Genomic DNA, 2282 nt, shown 5'->3' with positions numbered 1-2282 from the left:
GCTTACGTTCGATTTCCATTTACCATTACCATTACAGTACATATTTAACCAGATCGCCTTGTGGAAACATTGGGCCTGCATACTACAACATCCAAAGCAAAGTAGTAGTGAAAATTAAATGTTCGGCCGCTAATCGTACCCTGTCTACCTGAACTACTTTATTTCTTATATTAATTCTGCATGCATATAGTACTACTAGCTAGTAATAACCAAGGTTTTCATTTTTGGAAATTAAAATTTATCGGGGATCACAAATAAAGAGGATAAACAGGATATATCGGAAATATCGGACCAAGTTCAAATAAAATTTAATTTGAATTTAAGTAAATTTAAATAAATTTAAATAAAATTTGTACGAAAAAGATAGATATTCCTTATCGGCACCTACGGATAAAGAAGATATATATCGAAAATATCAGGAGATTTCGACCGATATTGGAAACCATGGTAATAACAAACTTGACGCCAGATTCTACATAAACTGGCCTTGCTTGAAACCTGAATAATACATGTCACTGGCTTGGTTCTTGTTGCACAACTAATCGCCTTCAGGGAAACGACGATGACAGGGTACATGGTCTGCACTTTCTGGAGGTGCACTGCGACGTTCTTGGCATACAGCTCGAAGAGATCGTCGAGTACGTGCTCGCCGAAGTGGTGCGCGATGAGGGGCCCGATCACGGCCCTGATGGACTTAGCGACGTTGACGCCGCTCTGGACGCCATCGAGCACGAGGTCGCCGTCGTCCTCCATATCGTCGTGCGGATCCCAATTGGACTCAAAGAGCTGGATGTGGGTGATGTCGAATGCCTGGTTCTGCCTAATCACGTCCCTCACTTCGTCCACCGACGGGGCGTAGAACGGCAGGTTGAAGGAGTCCAGTTTCTCCTTCTCCACACGGCCCTGTGCCATGGTGCCATGCATGCAAATGCAATACATCAGCTAGCTAGGGTTCATCGGTTCAGTTCAGGATTTCCTTTGATGGATGATGTTGCACAAGACAGGAGAAGAAAACAGAGCAGACCTCTTTGACGAGGGACTGAAGAGCCTGCCCGAGGAGGCCCCACATGTAGCTGACCTCGCCACGGAGCACGTCCTTGTTCTTCCTGCCGAGGAACGCCAGCACCATCTGGCCACCGGACACGAGCTCCCTGTGGCGCAGCCTGAGGAACAGCGAGAAGTCCTCCTGGAACTGCCTCCGGTACAGCGCCACCACCGCCGGCGGCGTGGTCTCCCAGATGTACATGTTGCCCTCGTTGAGGACGGCGCCTCCCGCGAGCTCGTCGGGGACCTTGGAGCGCCACATGAGGCAGTAGGAGGAGTGGAAGAGGTGCACGCAGCGGTCCGGGAACAGCCGGGTGTAGAAGGAGCCTGGCAGCCCGGCGACGTAGTACGGCGGCAGCGCGTCCCCCTTGTCCTTGACGGCCAGCTTCTTGAACAGCTCCAGCGACTGGAACACGAGGTTGAAGTCGTTCCCGGGCAGGTCGTTCAGGAAGAACTGAACGTGCGTCGCCGGGGGCTGGCTGCAGCCGGCGGCGGCCATCGCCAGATCCTCTCGGCGGTCGGCGACCGCTCCGAGCACCTCGGAGACGACGAGCAGCGTGTTGGGCCCCGACGAGCAGCCGAGGTCCGCGACCACCATGGCACCGCCGCTGGAGGAGAGCGACGACGCGTGCGCCGCCGCCACGGCCTTGTGTAGCACCGGCCTCGTCTTCAGTATGGACTTCTCCTGAGGAACATGTATAAGCGAGTGTTGAGACGAACATGCATATGCAACATGAGCAGATCGGCAGAGACATGCATGATGTAGAAGAAGAAGCACAGGTACAGTACCTGAAGCCTGGAGTTGGAGGCGTAGCTGTCCTCGCCGTCGCCCCGGCTCATGTGGAGGTCGCGCTCTACCTTCATGGCTACTAGCTTCACTAACGCCAGGTGCTGTTTTCTGATGAGTGAGAAGCTTGCTTGCTTATCACTCTGCTGTGGTAGTTTGCATTGCATTGCAGGCTTCTCAATTTATAGGCCCAGCCTGCCATTCAGCACTCATGAGCACAAGCTGAATATTAACACTGATCTGCTGCACTTAACTAACCCAAACTGACGTTGCTTTAGGGTTTAGCTTTTCTCTCCCGGTGTCCATCCTACGTGTCTGGCGTTCAAATCACAGACGCAGCTTCGTCATGCCTTCCATTAATCACATGGACCCCTTTCTCGTTGGACGGTGGTGGTGTCTCAGTTCCAACCCAATCATATCATTATCATATATTCACCAGCATGTGCATATT

The 2282-nt window shown here is 52.1% G+C and overlaps 1 pseudogene; it reads right to left on the bottom strand.

Moving 5' to 3' along the window:
- Positions 1-472: 472 nt before the first annotated feature.
- On the bottom strand, positions 473-1980 carry LOC136472781 (anthranilate O-methyltransferase 2-like; annotated as a pseudogene).
- Positions 1981-2282: the final 302 nt, after the last annotated feature.

The sequence above is a fragment of the Miscanthus floridulus genome, chromosome 8 (genome assembly GCF_019320115.1).
Source record: "Miscanthus floridulus cultivar M001 chromosome 8, ASM1932011v1, whole genome shotgun sequence".
NCBI lineage: Eukaryota > Viridiplantae > Streptophyta > Magnoliopsida > Poales > Poaceae > Miscanthus > Miscanthus floridulus.
The sequence above is the reverse complement of the archived record's forward strand: the minus strand, read 5'-3'. Positions and strand labels throughout refer to the sequence as shown.